Here is a 23,354-nt window from a genome sequence, read left to right as displayed (position 1 = left end):
CTGGAAGTTTCTTTGGGCGGTGTGAACCTGCAAGGACACAGCCAGGCACACCTGGAATTCCAGGCTCAAAGCTGGTCAGTGAGAGAAGCCCCAGCTGACCCTGGACAGGCAGGGGCACCAATCCTGCCCTGGCGGTGTGACCCAGGGATGGGCCTGCCCTCTGTGGGCCTCCATTCCCTTTTTGAGAAAACCAGGGTTAACCCATTCTGCCATCATTTGCCAAGCATTTCTTGAGAAGCTCGTAAAGCCATGCACTGTCCGAGGGGTTGGGGACACAGGAACGGGCAAGCCAGAGAAGGCCTTCCCCTCCCACAGGTTTTGCGTGGTTGGGAGGTAGACACAGACACGAGAGTGAACAGACATGGTCATTTCAAACAGCGATACGTGCCTTGAGGGAAATGCAGCCAGGGAGTGACTGGGTGGTGCCAATAAGGGGCTGGGTTTCAAAGAGTCGCTGGGGCCATCAGATCAGATCATGCAGCAAATTCCTTGGCACATAATCAGCACTCAACAGACAAAGGGGTTCTCCTGTCCTCCCACTGCACAGGTGGGGCAGGTGAAGTCAGAAAGGCCGGGCCAGGCGCAGCGGCTCACGCCTGTAATCCCAGCACTTTGGGAGGTCGAGGTGGGTGAATCACTTGAGGTCAGGAGTTCAAGACCAGCCTGGCCAACATGGTGAAATCCCTGCCTCTACTAAAAATACAAAAATTAGCCGGGCATGGTGGTATGTGCCTGCAGTCCCAGCTACTCGGGTGGCTGAGGCAGGAGAATCACTTGAACCCGGGGGGCAGAGGTTGCAGTGAGCCGAGATCGTGCCACTGCACTCCAGCCTGGGCAACAGAGCGAGACTCCATCTCAAAAAAAAACAAAAAAAGGGAAGAGAAAGGCTGGAGCAAGCTGCAAAGGGACTGGGCTGGTGTCCGGTCCAAACTAGCCCCATGTTTCCCAGGGGTCCGAGGGGGAGCTCCCTGCCCTGTTTGCCCCCATAAAGACCCTCCTGCTCTTTCTTGGTGGGAAAGTGATGCCTCCGATATCATAGCCCAGGCTATCCCACCAAGACGGGTCGAAGCCCCCCATCCTCGACCTGGTCCAGCAGGCAAGTGTCCTCTCCAGGCCAGGCCAGAATTGAAATATGGGACACTCCACCTACTTGCTGGGAAACTTCGCCCAGACTGATCACCTCTCTAAGCCTCAATTTTGTGATCAGAAAACCAGGAAAGAGATCTACCGAAGATGAGATTGTGTGGGCAAAGTGCCCCAGTACACAGGAGGTCCGAGATCGTGCTTGGTCCCCCCACCCTGGTCTCCACTGATCCTCCCCAGCACTGAGGCAGGAGGTGCGGCGGGTGCTTTAGGTGATAGGAGCTCTCAAGGGAGTGGGGAGTCAGATGTGGTATGAAGACTTCTTTGCTGGGCATCTTAGCCAAGACCCTCTGCCTCTCTGAGTCTCAGTATCCCCAGCTGTAAAATGTGTCAACCAACATACATGAAGTCATCCAGCCGGTATCTGACGCATGCGTCTCCCCACCCTCATGCACCCATTCAACCTAAAAACATTCTGACCGCATCCCAAGTGGCACTAAGTCCTGTGGTGGGCCAGGGGTGGGGGTGTGTGGCTGAGCCCCTTGTTGGTGGGCAGAACCCAGTCTCCTCTAGAATCCTCCTGCAGCTACCTGGGTCTGCGAGGGAGTGAGGGCTTGTGGGCTAGCCTGGGCTCACTTTCCTGAGCAACCTCTCCTCCATGGAAAACGACGCCTAGACAGACCTGGGAACAGCCCTCCTCAATGCCTGGGACACTCCTGCTCACCTAGGGGAACCTACAAACCCAGCCCATGCCCCCAACGCATAGAAAGTGCCACAGATATAAACAGTCACACATCGCTTAGTGACAGGGACACACTCTGAGAAATGCATCATGAGGCGATTTTGTCACTGTGTGAACATCTTGGAGTTGACTTACACAAACCCAGACGGTCTCGCCTCCCCCGCACCTAGGCTATAGGGTGTCGCCTGTCGCTCCTGGGCTACACACCTGTAACGCGTGGTCCTGTACCGAGTACTGCAGTCGACAGTAATGAAATGGTCAGTATTTGTGTGTCTACACGTGGAAAGGTACAGTCAAAAGATGGCATTATAATCTTATGGGACCAACGTCACATACACAGTCTGCTGTTGACCAAAGTGTCCTTATATGATGGTGCATCCTGTATTAAAACTCAAAGGTGCCCCTTCTCACAGTTTCACCTCGGACTTCTCAGACCCAAATAAACAAATAAATGCAGGGAGGATCAGAAATCAGTCACAAGGACAACACGATGCGCTCTCCACAGCACATGAGGAGCAGGGCTCTTGCAGATTCACGAGGCAGCCTGGAAATTGGGGATACAAATGAACTCCGTGGCCACCAACCTGCCTGGATGGGGCTTGCAGGTGCACTCCCATGAACGCGGGCCTCTCTTGTCCCCAGGAATCAAAACAGCTTCTCTGACAGGGAAGAGAATAAATGACACGCAGAAATAGGAATTTAGGGAAGACAACACTTTCCTTCCTCTCCCCAGGCAGCACTGGGAGCATCACAGATTTTATCATTTATTCTCACAAGTCGGCAGGCATCAGCCTGGTTTTACACAGGAAAGCCGAGAGAGGCTGAGGGTGCCAAGGTGAGAGCTCTCCACCGCCCCAACACCCAGCAGGAAAGGGTAGGAGCAGGTGGTGGGACGGGAGAAAGAGGTGAGGATTCTTTGTTTTGTTTTTGAGATGGAGCCTCACTCTGTTGCCCAGGTTGGAGTGCAATGGCACGATCTCGGCTCACTGCAACCTCCGCCTCCCATGTTCAAGAGATTCTCCTGCCTCAGCCTCCCAAGTAGCTGGGATTACAGGTGTGTGCCACCATGCCTGGCTAATTTTTGTTATTTTTAGTAGAGATGGGGTTTCACCATGTTGGCCAGGCTGGTTTCGAACTCCTAGCCTCAAGCAATCCACCCGCCTTGGCCTCCCAAAGTGCTGGAATTACAAGTGTGAGTCACCACGCCCAGCCCAGCCAAGGATTCTTTCTGGGTGGCAGTGCGGCCTCAGGTAGCTGAGAGGCTCAGGAATGTCCACAGTGGCATCAGCACCTGGGCCTCCCCACTGGCCTCTAAGTCCTCCCAGCCTTAGCACCGTCATTTTCCACACACGCCACCAGAAACATATTCCTAAGACCCCATCTCCCCTTCCTTACCCACCTTCAAGGTTTCCAGGTTGCCATCCCTCCTGAGCTTAGCACCTAAGACCCCTTGACCCATCAAGCCCAAGCCCAGGTGACGTCTGTCCTCCACCACGTCAGCTCCACGGAGCCACTTACGGGTTCCTGCAACTGCTGTTTCCCACCTCTGCACCCTGCTCACGCAGTCTCCCCATGCTCTAACTGCAGGCCTTCGCCACCTGGCCAACTCCTACTGATCTGAAGGGTGCTCTGATGAGCAAGCCACAATAGCAGCAGGAGGAGGAATTATTGTTTAAAAAGCTAATTGCTAATATTTACATATCAATAATAACATACTGTTAGGATTTGCATGTGTGGAGGAAGGGCTGTGAAGATTCAGGCTCAAGCACTGGCCCCTCTGCACACACTCCAGCCACACACAGACAACCACTGCTCTGGCCACTGTCGTCCTGAGTCCACGGGGATTCAATGGCCCCTTCGATGTGCCACGGGCTCATTATTGCTTCGTGATTTTTCTTTTTCCACTCCTGCTCTTCGGCTGACCCTATGGCTTCTGTGGGCCTCGGCCTCACCCTGCCCCCAAGCCAGATCCAGGTATGGAGGGCCAGGGTCAGAGGAGAGTCAAGGGCAAAAAGCACATTGCCCTCCCTGACTGGTGAGGAGACTAAGACCAGGGCCTCAGCCCACCCTTGCCCCAGTCACCCATCCAGAGATGATTCCTGAGACTCTGGAGCCACTGAAGCCCCTGGAGCATTTTTTCTGACTTGCAGCCCTGAATTCTTTGCTCCCTGATCCAGGGGTATCCAGGTAGGAGCTCAGGCTGTGGACACCAGCTGCCCGGCACTATTCCAGGCTGCTCCCCACTTCTTCCCACTCTCCCCAGGGCAGCCCCGTTCCCCCTCATCTCTCCTGAAGTTCACAGCATCCTCCCAGCCCGCCAGCCTCCACGGGCCACACTCTGCTTCAGGGGGGCCACTCCCCTGCTCAAAACCTTTCCAAACACCCACCTCCCACAGGATCAAACCCAACTGTCCTTTAAAGGATCACCGTAGCAGGCACAACGGGTGTGTGAGTCACAGAGCTGGTTCCATCCGTCCCGCTGACCTATCTGTCCCCAAAAAAGGCCTGGGCTTTGGACACAGTGGTCTCAGCATCTCAGCCGTCCCCATGGCCACAGGCCTGAGGAACAAATGAAGGGTGCATTGCTCCCTCTCTTCATTACCGTCACCGAGGCCTTTGCCAGGCCAGGCCCTGGGCTGAGCACTGGGACCACAGAGGAAAGTGGGCCAGTCCCAGCCCTGGAGGGGATCCCGGGGCAGGGGACTGGCCATTAGTGGGCCTCACAGGGTCGGGGGCCATGCTGGGGAAGATGCAGATGGGGCTATGGAGGCACCAACCAGGGGTTTCTAAGCAGTGTGCTGAAGTCAGAGGAGACTCCCCAGAAGCAGTGATGTTTGAGAAGTGAGATGGAAAGCATTACAGACCCAGAGAACCTGGAGCTCCGCCCGGCAGAGGACAGGGCCTGGTAGGCGGGGGCAGGCAGCTGGAGCTGACACTTCTGAATGCTGACCCCATTACCCATGGGTTCTGGGCTCCACGACCGTCATCAAGCAGGTCACCCCTCCACAGTGCTGGGAGTGAAGATGAGGAAACCGAGGCTCAGGCAGGTGAAACCAAGACTCAAAAGACATCCAGCAAGTTAGTGACATGGATGAAATGGCTCTGGTTTAAATAAGTGGGCACCTACATCTCATCCCTAGAAGTTTAAAATAATGTTTTTAAAAACACTCACTGTAGGATTCCAACTGTTGGCTCTCTGGGGGCTACAGAGCCTTCATCAATCCTTCCTTCTGTTATCTGTGGAATTCCCACTGTGCACTGTGCACAGTCTCGCCCTCCTGGAGTTTACTGGGATGGAAGTGTGGTGAGGCACACAATGAACTAATCACAAGAACTAAGCAGGGCTGGTGCCCCTGGGGTCCCTGCTCAGGTTAAGAATTGTACTAAGTTAGGTCTGGTCCTTTTCACACCCATCTTTTCATTCCTGTGCACACAGGAAACACTGCTAATCAATGCCAGTCTCCAAAGCCTTCTCAACATGGCATCTCGGGCAGCCCCTATCAATCTATCAGAGCCGGCACTGGAGAGGACAATGACTGCCAGCCTTGCTGCAAACGGACATGCAGAATGGCAAGCACAGTGTGTCAGACAGGTCAGCTCCCGACCTCCCTCCCTCATTCTCAGGATCCCAGACCCCTGAAATTCTATCAGATGTCCGGGTGGAATACATGATATTCAGCATTGTCCTCGATCAGCATTCTTACATGAAAGCAAAAACCTTCCAGATGTCTGCCCACTTTCTTGGGGAATTGGGAGGTGATGCTGGGACAGACTGCTGACAGGTACCCAGACTGTGAGTCCGCAATCTGCTGCTTCTGGAGCCTCAAGGAGGGGCACTGCTGGTCCTCCATGAAAATGGACAGACTGAGGTTCAAACTTTAGCGCTACTGCTCATGAGCTGTGTGACTCAAAGCAAGTGTCTACACTCTCTGGGCCTCTGCTGTTTCATCTAAAAATGAGGACAGAGATACCACTCCCCAAATTTTGGCCAGCATACAGTGCCAGGCATCTGTCAGCAGTCCATAAATGCTGGGTCCCTCCTTCCCTTCTTCTGAAGTCAAGGGGCTGTGGTACACAGGTGTCAAGCCCCGTTCATTCACATCTGCCACTGGGGCCATCACATGCCCTGCCACAGCGAGGCTCACACGGGACATGAGTAGGAAGCAAATTGGATGGGCCCTGCGGCCTCTGCCCTCCACGGCCAAGGATCTTTACCACCCAAGGAAGCATCCATTTGTAAGAGTTTTCTCTCCCTCTCTTTCTTTCCCTTCCCCTCTAAGCAAAACTGCCCAGCGGCCAATCCTGCCTCTGTCCCCAAGGCAGTTCCAAAGGGCCCATCTCATTCCGCAGAAGTGATGGCGGTAATTCCATTAATGGGAAGCAAGATGAATGGTACCCTGTGCCCAAAGTGTATGAGGCAAGACGGAATGGGGGGGGGGGCCTGTGGGGAAGGAAAGTGTTGCAGGAATTCACCCTCCGTTGGGGCCTTATTAGGTCCTGAAAGAGCCGCCGCACTCGCTAAAACCTGCTTTTGCCAGCAGAAGCCTCATTTTACAAATATACAACAACAAAAAAACCCGTAAATGGGAAGAAAACCCTGAAGATTACGCTCCCCTGCTGCAGCGAGGCCGTGAGCCGCCGCTCAGAACTGAAGTCTTTAGCCTCCTCAACTCCCGCTTTAAATAAATGGCCTAAATGCCAGCTCACCATTTCGTGAATGCGGAGCACGGCTGTTTCTTTGCCGTTTAAGGACTGCTTGCCAACGGTGGGACGGGACAGCTTTGGAAACATTTTCTTATAAAAGGCTTGCCTGTTCCAGATGCTATAAAACCCCATCACCCTGGCTGTCGGTCCCAGGAAGGGTGGACACGGGCCCTTCTGCTGTCACAGACACACGTGCCCTGACTGCCCGCTTTCATTTCTTAGGTCTTCTCCTGCCCGCTTTCATTTCTTAGGTCTTCTCCTGCCCTGAGAATCACTGGCATTTTGAAGGCAGTTTCGCTGTGGAATGAGTGTCCATTTCCACAAGTATGCAAAGGGTTCCGTCCCCTCCCCCGTTCGGGATCAAGCCCTGAATTGTTCGTTAGGCCTCAGTTTATCCAAATGAGGGAGTTGGGGAGGCCCAAGCTAGTCCGGAGACCACCATAGATGATGGCAGACAGAGCAGGTGGATGTGGAATAAGGCCGCCCGGGGCTGTGTGACCTCGGCAAGCCACACAGCCTCTCTGAGCCTCCACTTCCTCATCTGTCACATGAACCTAACCCCACACACCTCACAGCCTTGGAGCAAGGAGTCAACGCAATCCCGGCTCATGCGGAAACGGTCATTTTTCAGGCCGATTTTAGCACCAACAGTCTGTCTCTATTCTTCTCTGCAGAGCCCTCCTGCAGCACCCAGCACGGCCCTGACACATGGGCCGCTGAGAGTCTACTGCTTTGAGCAGAATCTGTGGTTTTTCTGCTGCCGAGAATTAAAAAAAACATCCATTCACACCAGGGCAGAGTAGTTCCGATAGTGTGGTCTGGAAGCCACGGGCGTGGGTTCAAATCCTGACTTGGCAGTGGGCACACTGTGCGCTCTTCGGCAAATGACGCAGCCTCACTCAGCCTCCCTTCCCTCATCTGTAAAATGAATTAATAGGACCTGCCTCTCGAGGTCACCAAGAGAAGCCGATGCGATCACATGTGACCAGGGCCTGGCCCAGGCAGGTCCCCATGACCAGCAGCGTTAGGCGGAGCGGTTGTGAGTCTCAGGAGAGCCTGGGGAAAACTCCCACATTGCAACTGGAAAAACTGATTTCTCAAAGACAGCTTGAAGCAAAGCAAAGCCCGATGAGGCCTTCCCAGGACCCTGGGAGTGCTGGGACCTCACACAAAAGGCACCATGTTAAATCCCCAGGGATTGCCCTTCAATGGAAGAAAGAGATTGAAGGAACTCCATTCTTTGTGGCAGCCATGGGCCACCACGCTGTCCCAGCTACCTCTCCCCAGCGCTGCCTGGCCAGGAACCCTGCACCTGTTTCTTGTTTAGGAACCACAACACCAGCCCTGTGCAGGCAGGGACTTCATGCCTGGGGCTCATTACTGTATCTCAACAGAGCGCCTGGCTCTGTGGGATGAAATGAATGAACAAAGAAAACAAGGAAGGGATGAATTCCTTAGGGAGGGCAGCTCTGGACTGAGAGCCTGCCAACATGCCCTGGCCTGGGGTAGTGCTCCCGAGTGTCACAGGGGCCACCAAGCTCCGATCTCACCCCATACTATGTCGTTTACCATCAACACAGAGTATCAAATGCCTTTTCTGGGCCTGGCGTGGAACTGAGGACTATACACCCTTACCACAATAGTTTGGGAAAACTGCCCCAGAGACAGGAACTGCTATTACCCCTTGCTCCACAAACGGGAAAACAGAGGCCTGAGTGGGCGGTGACAAGCCCAAGAGACACGAGGAGCACAAGGTGGGTGTGACTCACAGCCAGGTGTGCCTAACTCTGCCGCTGCCACCTGTCTCTCTGGGCATAAGTACAGCCACAGAGCTGGCCAGGCCTTGCAGGAGAAAAGCTGGAGCCGTGGCCCTGAGATCTGCTCCCTGCCAAGAACAAGGGTGACTGCTCAGGGGCAGGAGTAGACAGGCAGCAGCGCTGAGGTCTGGCCCCTGTCCTGCACCCACGCAGATGCAGCAGACGCGGGGGCAAGAGGCCCAGCCAGGGATGGACCTCAGCCAGCCAGTGTGCCTGGGATTCACGTGCAAAGAGCACTAACTTTGGGGCCAGCCGGGCCTGGGTTCAAATCTCAGTTTCTAAAGTGTGTGGCTTATGGCTTTGGACTGGCAGCTTCATTCTCTGAGCCTCAGTTAACTTCATCTGAAAAACAGGATCAGCTCAAAGGTGTCACAAGGATTAACGAAGGCAACACACGGAAAGTAGTTGGCCGGGTCTCCGGTGCACGGTGGGTACTAAGTAAGTACCCCTCACCTGAGCCTCCTCGTCCGTGTTTTCAGAGTAACCAGACGTCACTCCCTGTGGCTGCTGAGCCTCCCCATTTTGGGGCTGGGAACAGCGTGGTGGCTGGTGGAATCCGAGCTCCTCACCCTCTCTGATCTCTGGGGCACCACGTGTTTGGCGCTGTTCCCGAGTGAGAAGGTTGGCAACTGCGCCACTTAATTTCTGACCCTTGTCACTCAAGGAGCGGAAGTCAGAGGGGATGGGTTTGTTAGTGCAACAATCTCTGGCAATGGTGTGAGAGATTAAGTCAGGGAGGGCTGACCATGGTGTGTCTTTGGCACCAGAGGCTCAGGATGAAGAGGGAGAGCCCCTGGCTGGCCAACTAACCTGCTGGGCCAGCAGTCTGTAGACAGTGCTTAACACAGAACTTTCCCTTCAAATCAGATCTGGCCCCAGCTCCATGGAGAAAACCAACAAAAGGTCCTTGCTCTGTGTGAAATGTGTGTGTGGGTGCTACGGCCCCTCCCATCAGGCTGGCTTCATGTCCAGGTGACCCGGCCCTGCCCTAAGAAGGGAGCCCCAAGCGTAGGGCTTCATGCTGTGCTTTCACTGTCCTGAAATGCTTCATGTCATCTTTGAATCTGTGTTAAGTGGAGTCTGGTGGAATAATGGAGCACATGCTGGCAGCACAGAGTCTCAGCTGCCTCCCCAGGACAGGTACTCAGCTGCCTGCTCCCGCACCCAGCAACCTCTGCCACCCGCTACCTGCAGCAGGGGCCCAGATGCAGGCAGGAGAGGCAGGGGCAGGTGCACCCGCACCTGTGAGGTATGCACTCACCCTGAAAGTATCTTGTGTCCAGGGAGTAAGACATTAAATAGCAAACAAAAAACATCATGACAGATGGAAAGAGACTGCAAAGGAAAGGAAAAAACTTTTTTTTTTTTTTTACTGCTTTTTGAACAAGGGAACTTGCATTTTCATTTTGCACTGGGCCCCATAAATTTTGTAGCTGGCCCTGTGTTTCATTTCCATGGACTTCTGACCCTTCCCCTCCCACTCTGGGGACCTGGGGACACCCCTAGGCCTCTGCAGAATGGGAAGACACCACTAGGTCTAAGACCATCACTTCCCAAGAGGCTTCTCGGACACTCAGCCCCTGCCCTGCAGGTCTTGTGGGTTGAACTTCTAGGGTTGGCCGTTCATTGCCGTCTTGTGTGCTAGGCCCCACTCCAGGTGCTGAGGATGTCTGATCAACCTTTCGAGGCGTCTGTGCTGGAGGGGCTCCAGGGCACAGAGCAGTAACGCAACAGGCAGGACCAATGGCAGCAGATGCGGGGGGATGGAGCCCTCAGTGGCAAGCCCCACAGACAGCAAGGGGGGTGTGGAAGGAACAGCCACTGCAGCTGGCACATTCCAGGTGGCTCCCAAAGGCAGGGATGCTGCGGTTGGCTCTAGGAGACTCCTCTATAAAAGGGGAACACCTTGATTTAACTGGCTGGACTGTGGGAGACTGAAAGGGCTGTCAGTTGATTCCTCCCAGGGCACCGCAGGGAGAGGGAGAGGCTGAGGCAAAGGCTCAGGGGCCACAGGACACTTGTATGGGGGATAGTCTGCAGTAAACTCCCTTAATGACTCTGCAAAACCAACAACAAAGAGAAGGACAGAGGCTCAAGAACCACATTTCCTGAGCACCTACTATGTGCCAGGCACCGGGCTGCAGTGGCCCTTCCACACGTCTCCCTGCCCCTCCTAAGCTATTCATTCCTTGTGCCTCCCAATCCCATCCGACATTTTACAGACATCACCTTCCTTTCCTGTGATTTAGAAAGTCCACTGAGGCAGGCGGATCACTTGAGGTCAGGAGTTCGAGACCAGCCTGGCCAACAAGGTGAAACCCGTCTCTACTAAAAATACAAAAAAAAATTAGCCGGGCGTGGTGGTGGGTGCCTATAATCCCAGCTACTCGGGAGGCTGAGGCAGGAGAATCGCTTGAACCTGGGAGGCTGAGGTTGCGGTGAGCCAAGATCGTGCCATTGCACTCCAGCCTGGGTGACAAGAGTGAAACTCCATCTCAAAAAAAAAAAAAAAAGTCCAGTTAGTACCAAGCAAGGGGTCATCCAAGCAGGGGTGGGGGGTTTTCGGATATGACCTGTCACCCCTAGAGCAGCACGGCACAGTAATTAAGGGCTAGAATGCAGAATGGGGTCAGCCTGGATTTGCTCCTGGGCCACTCACTAGCTGTGGGGTCTGGGGTGGACCACTGACTTGCCCTGGGCTTCAGTTTCCCCTCTGTAACTTGGGGTTAATAAGAGCCCCACCCTCTGGGGATGCTGTGATGATTCAATGACATGGTATCAGTGAAGGGTACAGCACTTGGCAAGCGCTCAATAAATGTCAGCCACTGTTTTTGTCATAAAACCCCAAAACATCACATCAGAAACCCAGGTGTCCTGTGACGCTTCTCGGGATCACAGGAATCGGCTCCCTCCTTCCCGCATCTGCCGAGACTCTGCTGCGAGCCTCCTCTCTCCCCCATTGTCATGTCGCATCAGTCCATAAATATTTAAACAACATGTCATCAGATTATTATAACATATGATCTATAGCACTGATGTGCTGCAGTTCTGTGCATTTGGGCTTCATTTTCAGAATATCGAGACATAAAATATTTATGTATTTAGCCAACCACGCGATCTCACATTCTGTCTCAAAATGCTGGGTGGTGGCAAGACGCTGAACTGAGACACAACGTGTGAAGGGGATGCCTTGTTCTCACGTCGGTTCCTGGGGCATCTGGATTGTTTCTGGTTCATTCTGGGGACGTCACCACGTGGCCTGTGAACAGTGGCTGACTGGGTATATCACAGCAAGCAGAGAGAGAGCCAGGACTAAAGACCCCATCAAAACACCGCAAGTGTCCAAACCACTACAGACTGCCATTTGCATTTCTGCATCTCCATGAGTCTCCACACGATAGGTGGTTGTTAAACGTCCACCGGGAAGTGAATGCATTCACCTGTGGCACACAGCACACCCTATGGGCTGGCACACAGTAGGGACTCAGTCATATTTGTTCTGTTTCATTCCACCCCCAGTACCCAGCACCAGGCCAGGTACATCAGCAAACAGTGCTGGATGAATGGCAATTGAAGGAGTAAATGTGTGACCAGATAAACCACTTAATTAGCTAATAAATGAATGAGGGATAATGACTCCCTATCTGCTGGTCCAAATTACACTGTGTAAGACCCTCCTCCTGAGAAATAAAGGCTCTCCAGTAACCTGCGCTGGGTAGGAAAAGGGGTTTTTTCTGGGTCATTAAATATCTCAATTGCTAACATTAGCACAGCACAGTGACCATATGTCCTGAAATTTTCAGGACTGTGTAATTTCAAAGATGCCACCCCATAAGCCATTTGAGCATCCAGGGACTTCGCACAGCAAACAGCATCTTCCAAACCGCCTCTCCTGTCCCTGAATGGCACTAAATACTTCTACAGATCACAGCCTGTTTGGGAGGGAGTCTGGAAAGTGGGGCCATGATGTGTCTCACCTACAGGAGATCAATGTCTGAAGACACAGAACACCATAAAGGTCTGTGCGAGTGAAAGGTGTTAGCTCAGAGTACAAGTACTTTCTCTGCATGTTTCCCCAGGAAGACGGGGCAGGGACCTCATCTGATTCCTGTGTGTTTCCCCAGGGGCCAAGAAGGCGTGTGGTGCTCAGCCATTCCTTGCTGAATGGCATCGTGAAACCTGGTCACGGGGCTTCCTCATTTCAGGGTCCCAGTGCCCAGCCCAGGGGCGGCCCAGCACCTGGTATGCCTATCACCCCTTGGGGAAAACCACAGAATGTTTTCCAAATGCCACGCTGTCACCACCAGGCTGGCTCCAAGAGCAGGCGGCTCCCACACTTGTCCCAGCCTCTGCACAGACAAAATCCAGTCCTCATTTCCTCTTGGGTTAGGTAAGGAGGCTGGCATTTGAAACACACACAAAAGGCCACTACATTCCCCGGGGAGACGAGCAAAGGAAATGTACACACACTGACTCAGTCCAGCACGCCGTGCCCACTCGAAGTCCTGGTGTAACTGAATCCAGGCGGACTCGACCGGACCCGCCAAGCCCAGGGGCGGGCTCCCTCTCCTTTGCTCTCTTCCGTGTGGTGGTGCCCAGTGATCCTGCCATCTGGGCACCCACCCTGGTGGCTCGCCAAGGCCACAACAGCTACAGAATCTTTCCTCTTTCAATGCTGGGTTTCCTACTTTCTAAGATAGGGTGGAATCTGGGGTCCTGCTCATTTGCCGAAAAGTCACGTCTGTGCTCAGAGGTGGCTTGGTTAGCCTTTCCTCAAAGCAACCCCAAAAGATATGCCCTCTAAACAAAATAAGCGTGTGCTTGGTAGAAAATGCAGCTTTAAGACACAGCACTAACCCATTCCAACCCAAAGCCCTCCTATGCAGACATGTGGGAGCTGCCTCTGCAGGGAAGCGGCATAGGAAGGACAGCCTGTAACTCTGGGAGGTAGAGCCCTTCTGGGCTTAGGTTCCTCTCATTGGAATAATTCGAGGATGAGCATTTCTCTAAGAAACCTCTTCTCCCAGGGCAGGGCCAGCTCAGCTCAACGCAGCCCTATGCAGCCCTGCGCAGCCCACTGAGGGGAGTGAGGAACGTTTGCTAACAGATTCGTTCACTCCATATAAACATTCCCCAAGGATCCGGCCGTGTGCCTACTTAAAACTTCCCATTCACTCAACAAATATTAATTGAGCTCCTCCTATGTGCCAGGCACAATGCTGGGCATGGAGAACACTGTTGTGGTCCACAGACCAAGTCCCATCATCCCCTTCTAGAGTGCATGTTCAGTCTGTGAGGCAGGTTACAACTATGCGATGACAAGACGGATGCTCAGGGGCCCTGGCATGGTACCTGGGTGCACGCTGTTCCTTCCAGCTGCCTGAGGGCCCTCACACAGGCCCTGACCGGCAGCTGGTCACTTCCTGAGGACACATCCTGGTCACTTCCGGAGGGCAGCCTCTGTCCTCCGATTTTCAGCTCAGACCCCCATGCTGTGAGTGTCCTCACAGCACTCAGACTGATGTTCGTCAAGCACCACAGATCCTGGACTCTCTCGGTCTCTGTTTCCTCATCTATAAAGTGGGCATAATGGTACCCACATCACGGCATCACTGGGACGATGAAGTGAGTTCCCTCAGGTTAAGGGTTAGATTAGAACATGGTCCACAGTAAGTGCCTGGTAAGGCCATCTACCGACAGGAACAAATGCCAAGGAAGCAGGAGGAAGTTCCACAGCCCCAGCTCTCACTCCCCGGCCCCACCTGCCTCCCCACCTTGGTGTCTACCTGCCCTTTACCCCAGCCCTCTCAGCCCTCTGGCAAACCCCACGTCTCCTTCCAGGTGGGTTTAAACACCCCTCACTGCCGGAAGCTCTCCTACTTCCCCAGAGAGTACATTCCAAAAGATGCCACCTGCAAATTGATCAAGAGCACCTAAGAAGGGGTTGTGACAGCCTCTGTCCCCACCAGGTGGTGAGAGGCCAATGGGTGGGGCCATTAGAGGGTCTTCGTGTGGGCTCCCAGCACAATGCCTGACCCAGGACTTCCATCCGGACATACGTCATGAAGGAATGAGATAATGTGCCACGCACCAGCCAGCACAAGCATCTCTGGTTAGCAGAAGAGAGTCCACTTAGCCCATAGGACAGTGGACGGTCTGTGTTTTTCCATCAAAACTTTCCACCTGCAGTCCAGGCCCAGGTGTCACAACCAGAGCCTTGACTTGAAAGCTGGGACAGTGATCTGATTTAGGCTACAGAGCAGCAGGCTGCATGTGGGACCTGAGGCTGGTCATGATGTCTCTCTTAGGCCTCAGTGTCCCCATCTGTAAAAGGAGAGGTTTTTTTTTTTTAAAGCAAGAGAAACTTGTCTTTTTTTTTTTTTGAGACAGAGTCTCACTCTATTGCCCAAGCTGGAGTGCAGTGGTGCCATCTCGGCTCACTGCAACCTCCGCCTCCTGGGTTCAAGTGATTCTCCTGCCTCAGCCTCCCGAGTAGCTGGGATTACAGGCACACGCCACCACGCCCAGCTAATTTTTGTATTTTTAGTAGAGATGGGGTTTCACCATATTGGTCAGGCTGGTCTCAAACTCCTCACCTCGTGATCCGCCTGCCTCGGCCTCCCAAAGTGCTGAGATTGCAGGCATGAGCCACCGTGCCTGGCCAAAACCTTTCTGTTTAACATTTTTCTCAGATATAGTTAACCATTTTAAAGCAAACCGCTGGATGGGATGTATTACAATCACAATGTTGTGCAACCACCACCTTCATCCAGTTCCAAAACATCTGCGTCACCCCAATAAAAACCCATGTCCCTTAAACAGTCGCTCCCCAGTCTCCCCTCCCCAAAGGCCCTGGAAACCACCAATCTGCTTTCGGTCTATGTGGATTTATCTATTCTGGCTATTTCATGTATCTTAAAATGATTCCTATGCAAAACCCTCTTATGTAAAACAGGCAACAGGGAGGTGGGTTTGCCCCCTTCGCCTCCCTGGAGCTCACGTTCCTCATCCTTACTGGCCTTTCAGGGAAAGCTCTGATGCCAGACGCCATTCTTTGCAGAACTCTTTTTTTTTTTTTTTTTTTTTGATACAGAGTCTCACTCTGTTGCCCAGGTTGGAGTGTAGTGGCACGATCTCAGCTCACTGCAGCCTCCGTCTCCCAGGTTCAAGTGATTCTCACGCCTCAGGCTCCTCAGGCTCCCGAGTAGCTGGGATTAAAGGTGTCCACCACCACGCCCAGCTAATTTTTCGTATTTTTAGTAGCGATGGGGTTTTGCCATGTTGGCTAGGCTGGTCTCAAACTCCTGACCTCAAGTGATCTGCCCGCCTCGGCCTCTCAAAGTGCTGGGATTACAGGCGTGAGCCTGTCCTGGTCTTTGTGATTTTTACATTACCTTTTTTGTCATATGGTACCTCTTAGCAGAATTCTAATCCTAAAGTTGAATTTCTAAGGCAGATCACCCCCAAGGGTGCCTGAGGATCACGGGGCTGGTGCCTGGTGTTACTGGCCCGTTTTCCAGATGAGGGAATAGAGGCTGGGCCCCTGTGAAGCCCTGCTTGCATGAGGTGACTACAGAGGAGTAGACCTCCAGAGCCTGGTGACACCCTCTCCCACCACACAGACTACAGCTGGGTCTACGGTGTGACGAGCTGGCAGAGAAGCCGCCCCAGAGCGATGGCCACTTCCGGAGGACAAGGATCTCTCCACCGGCTCAGGAAAACAAGCCAGTTTAAGGGAAACCCAAATGGCTTTGGGGGGGCGGGGGCACAAAATGTGCAGGACTCCCTCAGGCCTTGCCATGCAGACCTTTTCAGGAGGACTGCTGGGGGAAGAGGGCTGCTCACTTCTGCCCCACGGCCAGACCTGTGACAGCCGCTCCTGTCAGCGCAGTCCTCCGCGGGGCCGACGCTGTGTAAATAATTAACAAAACATCTGCCTCGCTTCATAACACACAGTGGCTGACACAGCTCTCAGGGCCTTCAGAGACCCTCCAACACCACGCCGAGGACTTATGGCCTCGCCTTGTGGGGGCAGGTGGGAACGAGAGCAGATACTGACAGGCAAACATTTTCCTGAGGCGCCACAGGGCCACCCTGGTGCTTAAATCCTGCCTCTTTGCAAACTGCGCTGTCTCCTTCCCTTCCGTTTTGGGAGCCATGATCCTAGGAAGGTGCTCTGGTGGAATCCAGAGGGGTCCCCGGCACCTGCTTCTGGCCTTGTATAGGGCCTCAATGCAGGGGCACTGGAGACACTCTGGGCCACGGACCAAGGGTCCCGGCTGAGTGACCCTGGGTGGGTCCTTGGTCATTAAAGATTTTCCATGTCTCTCATGTAATCTTGGGGAATGAGCATCAAGCACTTACAAGGTGCTGAGCATCTGAAATGCATTATTTCACTTAGTTCCTCCCCCAAAGCTTCTGAGGCCATAATATTGTCCCTGTTTTCCAGATGATGACGCTGAGGCTCAGTGGGCGACGTGCTCGTGAGAGGCAGGTCTGGGACTCCAGCCTCACTCACTCCATCGGGTGCCCGGGCTCAGGCTCTCAATGCAGTTGTGGGGGAGCGCCTTGCTCTCTCTGAGCCTCAGGTTCTGTTCTGTGAAACAGATGGGTGGCAAGAGTCCTTCAGACTCCAAAAGTCCACAATAAATAAACCCAGTGTTCGTCTCAACCGCAGTGGGTGTGTGCGAAGCTCTCTGGATTGGGAGCCCAGTGAAGTCCTCATCAGCAGCTTGGATTCATTAGAGCTGAAGGTCATGTGCACCCATCCTTTTGCAGGTGTCTTCCCAACAAGCCCAAGTTTCAAAGACGTTGAGGACAAGGAACAAGAGAGGGCAGGCATTCGAGAAGGGGCCTGTGGACTAATTCCCATACTGCCATTCACCTGCAGTAAGAACGCGCCTCTGGAACATGAAGAAGTTCTTCTTAAAGGGATCTCTGTTCACCCAGGTCAACATGACCCACCCCGCAAACCTCAGCCTAATTCTGAAGCATGAGGGTTAAACAATTTGGGGAAAATGCAGGCACTGCAGGCTCTGAATGGCAACTTCCCTCCCCCTTCCCGTCCAAATTCCTTCACACTCTATGGAATTCCTACATAAAGCCCCTTTTTTCTTTTCTATGAGGTCACCATCACGCAGATGTCTAAGAGAAAGAAAGAACGGCTCCATGCAGATCCAGGCCATTGCAACTGAATGCATTTCAGATCTCGGCCACCCCATCTTTCAATTCCCATGGCCCCCCAACTCGCCAGCCACAGCTATAGTGCCAGTGGCCAGTCAGGTCTGGTGGGGTGCTGTGATCCTGCCCTTGCTGGAGGCCAAAAGGCCTGGCTAGAAGACCTGTGCCTTTACCACCAGACCACCCGAGAAGTCATCTGTGGAAAAATCCAGAATTGGAGACAATGGCGCAGCCCGTGTATGTGGGGGTCTGTTTCCACACAAGCAAGTCCTGTTAGAGGGACAGATGTCAAAATGCTAGCTCCCACTCCAAGTTCAAGTTCCCAAAGTTAACGTCACAGGAAATTACACCACCAACTGATTTGCCCCAATGTCGGCTCCTCTGTCTGGAAGTCGAGTCTGAGAAGGCCATTGGTTTAGTTCAGCTTTGGCCAAAGGAAGGGACCAGCTCAGACAGGAATGAGTGAAAGTGCTGGCCTGATTTTTTTTCTTTTTAAACTAACATTTTCCCCAAAAGTTATCTTGCCATTACCCAAGAGTCATAAGTGAAAAGACAGCTAAATACCAAAAAGCCACTGAGGCCCTCAACAGTGCCTGCTCATTTCAAAGCCATCTCACGGACAGCCAGGGGATGCCTGGGCCACCGCAGACCACCCCTCACTCCAAGAGCACTCCTGCTCCCCAGAGCTCCATGTTCCATGTAAAGTTCCATGGCATGTGCACACCACTTCCTAAGAATGATGACAGCAAAAAAAAAAAAAAAAAAAAAAGATAAAAATGTGGAAAAAAGGACTATTTTTACCTCCCCAAATCACAGGCCAGACGGGAGAAAAATCCATCAATGCCAGAAATGTGGCTGAGCCTTCGCACAAGATCTATTATTTCACACCTTAAATTAACGCATCTCAAAGCAATTTGCAAATGTTCGTCAATTTGCAGAATACACATGGAAGGGAGAGAAATACCTTTTCCTTTCAACACCGAAGGACACTGGCAGGGGGGCACAACACGGCCCAAACCACACAGGTCCTCACACACAACATTCATTTCAAGCACATGTAGTAGAAGCCGTGATCGAAATGGAAATGAGCAGGGAAAAAAGGCAGGCAGGTGACTTAAACGACAAGTGACAAGAAGCCTACCTACAAGTGATCACTATCGCTGTCAGATATTTAGGACTGTGAGTCAGGCCCATGAAGGTGACATCAGGGAGTCAGAACACCGGACTCTTCCTGCGAACAGTGTCCCAGCCTCATCTCCACACAAACCTGGCAGTGCCTACCCGTATTTAATCTTGGATGATTCACCAGAGCCCTCCACTCTCCACCCTCCAACTCCCTTGCTTGGTCTAGCCTGAGAAGAGGAAGGAAATATTCTTCTCCTTTTGACAATTGTTTTGACACTTCCCTTATGAAAAGTATCTGGGGCACTTAAAGAAAAGAAAAAATGTGAACGGAGGCCCTTTCTCTCCAGTAGCTCTGGCTCTGGGCGAGGAAGGCCAGCAGTGCCTTCTGGAAGACTTCTCCCAGGTCTCGGGCAACCCAGCCCTGCAGGAACTTAGCCTGTCTTAACCTACTTGGCTTTGTAGCATGCAACAGGAGCAAAGCACGACAAAGGCAGCCAGATGTGGTTTAAGGTGAGGAACTCTGGAATCAGAGACATAGGTTTGAATCCCGACTCTGCCATTTGCGGGTTTATGACCCTGCCCAAGTTACTTAACCTCCCTCTCTGTAAGATCAGGAAAATGACACTGAGCCTCAGCACAGGCCAGGCACCCAGCCCACAGTGCCTGCTAAGCTTCCTAGTACAGTGGGGAGACCATGGGCTCTGCTCAGACAAGCCTGGGTTCAAATCCAGCTCTGCTGCGTATTAGCACATGGTCTTTGGCGCATTCTCTCATCTCTCTGTGCCCCGGTTTCCTCATCTGTAAATGGGCATCGTGACAGCTCCCATCTCAGTGTTGGTGAGTGGACTGGGTGAAATACGGCACCAGACCTAGCACACAGTATATCCTCAGTAAATGGGGACATGGCCGGGCATGGTGGCTCATGCCTGTAATTCCAGCACTTTGGGAGGCCAAGGCGGGCAGATCACCTGAGGTCAGGAGTTCGAGACCAGGCTGGCTGGCCCAACACGGTGAAACCCCATCTCTACTAAAAATACAAAAATTATCTGGGTGTGGTGGCACGGGCCTGTAATCCCAGCTACTCAGGAGGCTGAGGCAGGAGGCTCACTTGAACCCAGGAGGCAGAGGGTGCAGTGAGCTGAGATTGCACCACTGTACTCCAGCCTGGGCAACAGAGTGAGACTCTGTCTCAAAAATAAATAAATAAATAAATAAAAATAAATGGGGACCATCTGTCGTGGTGCTACTTTAACGAAATTATGCAAGTCATGTCTCTGAACCTCGGTTTTCTTATTTGTGAAATGGGGATAATAAACCCTATCTACGATGAGCAGAAAATGAACGGATGTGTGCTAAAGTACTCAGCACTAGGTCTGTGCACCTTAGCCAGTCAAATACCACATCCCAAGTGCAATGGAAAGAGGAAAGGCTGTGAAGCTGGGCAGGTGACTTCGGATTCTGCCCCCACCTCCTCTCAGCTGCCCCAGGACACAGGCTTGACCCCCGTGTGCCTCAGTTTCCTTGTGCACAAAACCAAAAGCATTTTCTGTCACAGAAGACCAATGGGAGATTCACACCCCCAGAACGGCTCCCAGCACACAGCCCCTTCTGCTCCGCAAAAGGGAACTTCCTCCCCATTTCCCTCCTCTGTCCTTGTTCAAACCCACCAGAAATGCCACCAGTTGAAGCCGGGCGCTCCATTTCTGGAAACCTAAACAGCTCTAAATCCAGACCAACCTGGGTCTAAGGCCTTCAGTCTGAGACTTTATTTTGTGGAGATACAAACTACTTTTTAGTCATTTCCGAAGCAGACGGGACAGCAGAGGCTGACAAACCACAGGGACCATTTTAAATCCTGGGCCTTTTCTTCTGGGAAGTTAGGCAAGAACCTTCCCAAATGTTTGCCCGTCAGGCTCTCTGCCAGGGAGTGACTCACTCCACGGCTCCCCACAGGCATATTTTATTTGGGGGTGGGGGACGCAGGGAGGGCTTGGCCTTGATGGGGGAAGGAGAGGGGGCATTTCCAGCAAACCCAGAAGGTGTTTTCTTTTTTTCATTTTCAGGAGAAAAAAGAAAAAGAATATGGGTCTTTTTTGCTTCCTTCCAGGTTTTGTTTGCTAAAAGAAGACGTCCAAAGTTCACTCGGTAAGCTCAAACTCGCTGAGTCCGGGGCAGGCGCTTCCAGATGGCTCTGCGTCCCTTTCAATGAAATTCTTCTTCCATTAACGACAGGGTTTTTAAACGTGCCTCCAAGACCTGCCTGCACGTACTGTACACCAAACTAAGGCGACATTTTCCCCCAAAAAAGGCAAGCTGAATTTGGAAAAGTCAGAGCAACTAGGGAGCTCTGGAGTTTCTAAAGTTTGCCTTAAAGCAATTAAGACTTTCAACTGCAAAGATTTTCAACAGTTAGAGAGCGCGCACACACACAAAAGCCTGTCAGTCAAAACTGCAAGGACAGACCTCGGAAGCTGGTGTCCCAAGCCCGCTGTGATCAATTTGTTACTGTCCTGGGATTCACACTTGGAGCCTAGGCGAGGTATAAATAAATCAAAAGATCCGTCTACTTAGCAGGGCAGGCAGAGAGGCCCCCATATACACAGGCAAGTCTAGGGTCAGCCCCCCAGGCCTGGCTGGAGAGAGACAAAAACAAAGACAGGAGAGCCCGGAGGATATTTAGGAAAACACACGTCCTCGGGTGGCCGGCCGAGGGGCCCACCACAGCCTCCGCTCGCCCAGCCTGTGTGTGCAGAGAGGGTCCTGCCAGTGGCCCTGCCACAGCCTGGCTCTAAGACCTTTGCCTCTGTCAGGCCCAGCCAGGCTCTGAGTCTGCCCTCCCAGCCCCTGTTTCACCAGATCAGGCCCAGCCCCGACCCCCAGCACATGCCAGGCCGCTTCTCTCTCCACGGGCTCCCTGGCTCGGGGGCCATCACTGTGCAAAGGCCTGGTGGGGGCAAAGGGGGCCCCTCAACCTCAGTAATAAACACGCTCGCACGGTCCTGCACACTCGTTATACTCACACCCACACAGGCACACTTTCGCCCTTCTAGGCTCACGCATGTGCTTGCACACAAATCACTTTGGAATGCACACACGTGCACACACACACTCCCTGAGACCCGCACGTACTCCCTGCGGCGCCCGGCACACTCCTCCGCCCGTCGTCCCCACTCGGGAAGTGGGTAGCGGGGAGCCATGCCCGCGTCCCCGCACGCACTCACCCCAACAACGCCACCAGACGCTCCGGGGTGCACACGCACACCCGCCGGGGACGCGCACACCCCGGGACACGCGGACACGCCGCCCCCGCCCGCCTGGCCGCCGACACGCTCAGCCCCGCGCGGCCACACGCGCGCCCGCCTCCCGCTCTCCCCCGCGGAGCTCTGGGCGCGCGCCCGTCCTCGGCCCGGCTGGGGGTGACGGCCCCGCCGCCTGGCCCCCGCCCTTTCCCGGCTCGCGGGGCCCCACCGGCCCGACCCCAGCCCCAGGCCACTCACCGGCGCGCGGGCGGGCTCGGCTGCCGCGGGGGGACCGGTGCGCGGGCCCGCGGGCGGCTGGAGCGGTGCGTCCCACACGAGTTGGCGGCGCAGCGGCCTCACGCCCGTCAGCTCGGTTCCGCCGCCGCCGCCGCCTGCGCGGGCCCGCGCGCGCGCGCGCCCGCCCCTCCCCGCCGCGGGGCCGCGCCGCCCCCAGCGCTCGTGCGCGCTGCCGCCACGCAAGCTTGAGGGGCGGGGGGCGCCCCGGCGGCGTCCTTCCTGGGCCTGGACCCCTCGACTCCGCCGAGTTCTGCGGCCGATCAGCTCGGCCGAGGAACCCCTTCCCCATTTCAGAGATGGGAAGACTGAGGCCCAGACTCACAGGGCGCAAGCCGGCGTCTCCCCATCTTCTCCGGCTCTAGACTTACGATGAGGGTCTGCAGTCAGCCAACCCTTGGACTCCTCCAAGTGCGTCTTCGGATTCCCCATCGCCTAGCATTGCTTCTGCCACAGCCCTAGTCATACTGAAATTGGCACAGTAACAAGCACTTATTGTGCGCCAGCTGAATGCGGGCACTGAAGTAGGCTCCAAGAGTATTCCGATGAGGGGAAAGCCCTGCCCCCTGCCCTCAAAGTGCCAGCGACTCTTCATCTGGAGCTCCCACTTCCTGTGGCCCCCGGGGGACCAGCAAGAGCCAATGTACAGAGGTTTCTGGAAGTAGTAAAAGTCCCTACTAAAGAATGTTGAACACCCCCTCTAGAAATCAGAGCCTCCCTGAGACCCAAGCAGCTCAGTTCTCACTTCACCTCCTCCCCGCACCGAGAGCGGCCGCTCCTGGCTGGGCCGTTTCCACCCCTGCTGCTTCCCCTCCACGTTCAAAATTGTGCTGCACCCCAGGAGGGCTGGAGCCAGGGACGCTGACTGCCTGCTTGGGCACAGCACTGTACTTGGCACAGGGTGAATGCCTGTCTGGCTTCTGTTTGCCAAATGAATGGAAGTGCTTCAACTGGCTGTGATCTGTAATAATGACACCAACTGAGCGTCCACCACGTGTGCCAACGTTACCCTTGTGCCCATTTTACAGATGGGCTTTGAGGCTTAGAAATGAAATTTCAGGCTGGGTGCGGTGGCTCACACCTGTAATCCCAGTACTATGGGAGGCTGAGGTGGGAGGATGCCTTGAGGCCAGGAGTTTGAGGCCAGCCTGGGCAATATGGCAAAACCCC

The 23,354-nt window shown here is 53.9% G+C and overlaps 1 protein-coding gene across 4 annotated transcripts in view; it reads right to left on the bottom strand.

The window, feature by feature from the left end:
• Nucleotides 1-22,304, bottom strand: part of NEK6 (NIMA related kinase 6) — a 105,101-nt gene extending 82,797 nt beyond the window's left edge. The window contains exon 1 of one of the 4 annotated variants that reach the window (XM_054501519.2): nucleotides 22,149-22,304. The gene's annotated coding sequence lies outside the window, so the exon portion shown is untranslated. Of the gene's footprint in view, nucleotides 1-21,872; nucleotides 21,974-22,148 lie in introns of those variants that run through there. The other 3 variants (XM_054501522.2, XM_054501523.2, XM_063649927.1) reach the window with 3 other exon arrangements.
• Nucleotides 22,305-23,354: the final 1,050 nt, after the last annotated feature.

Source organism: Pongo pygmaeus, chromosome 13, assembly GCF_028885625.2.
Source record: "Pongo pygmaeus isolate AG05252 chromosome 13, NHGRI_mPonPyg2-v2.0_pri, whole genome shotgun sequence".
In the NCBI taxonomy this organism is placed as follows: Eukaryota; Metazoa; Chordata; class Mammalia; order Primates; family Hominidae; genus Pongo; species Pongo pygmaeus.
This window is presented reverse-complemented; position numbering and strand designations above follow the sequence as displayed.